The sequence below is a fragment of the Nesoenas mayeri genome (assembly GCF_963082525.1).
Source record: "Nesoenas mayeri genome assembly, chromosome: 2".
In the NCBI taxonomy this organism is placed as follows: Eukaryota; Metazoa; Chordata; class Aves; order Columbiformes; family Columbidae; genus Nesoenas; species Nesoenas mayeri.
The window spans coordinates 115,536,147-115,537,089 of NC_137543.1; the positions used below are offsets into that span (position 1 = coordinate 115,536,147).

The 943-nt window shown below is 63.7% G+C and overlaps 1 protein-coding gene across 1 annotated transcript in view; it reads right to left on the reverse strand.

Annotated features, from left to right (window-relative positions):
- Window positions 1-806, reverse strand: part of BBS9 (Bardet-Biedl syndrome 9) — a 343,165-nt gene extending 342,359 nt beyond the window's left edge. Inside the window, exon 1 of the mRNA XM_080338643.1 lies at window positions 359-806. The gene's annotated coding sequence lies outside the window, so the exon portion shown is untranslated. The remainder of the gene's footprint in view (window positions 1-358) is intronic.
- Between the last annotated feature and the right edge of the window lie 137 nt (window positions 807-943).

Genomic DNA, 943 nt, shown 5'->3' on the forward strand with positions numbered 1-943 from the left:
CCGCAGCAAAGGGCAGCCAAGCAGCGCCAGCCCCAGCGGTTCTTTCCGGGAAGAATGAAAAATGATGGGCTCATCCTTTGATGAGCAAACTCAGCCTGCAAACCCGTGCTTTTGCTCTTTAAAGGAAACCATACGTGGAGAATAAAAACTTCCCCCCCGCCAACACCTTGGGTGGTTACCGTCTCACCGTCGTTATGCCAGCTAGGCAACCTGCCGCAACCGAGCGCGGGCTGGCAACAGCGCAGCCCCCCGCACACACCTCCCTCTCCCTGTGCAGCACCTCCCCCTGAGCCCCGCACCCGGACGCACACACATACCCCGGAGCGGGAGAAGACAGACAGCAGACCGGCGGGGTTACCTGGGCGGGAGATAGCACCTCCCGGGCGCGGCACGGTCCGAGCTGCACAGGGGACACACGGCAGCTCCCCGCTCCCCGCTCCCCGCAGGAGCTCTTCGCTCAGGCGCAGCTTGAGGCGATACGCAAGGTGAGACACAGACCGGCAGAGCTACAGCCCCCTCCTCGTTGCCGCCGCCAGCTCCAGCGCCGTCCTCACTCCGCGTTAAGCACCAGCCGCGCCCGGCCCAGAAGGGGCGGCCGCGCTTCGCGCCGACGCTGGTATATGTAGTTTGGGAGGCAGCGTGACGAAACGTTGGGCTCTCTCATTTCTTCCTATGCGGGGGAGGAAGAGAGTAATTCCTTCCTGTTGGTCGAGGAGGAAAACAAACAAACAAACAAAAAAAACTTCTCGACTGGTGCTTTTTCTTTTCAAAGCCCTCACAGAAACCTCTCGCCCTTGAGGGCGCCCGCTGCACCGCCCTCCTCCACCAGCCCGTCCGCCTTTCTCCCCCCACTTTTCCTCCTGGGTGGTACCGCCGGCAGGCTACGCGCACGTGACGTCTCGCCGGGAGCCCGCGCCGGAGGCGGGGCGGCGGGGCGCGCGCG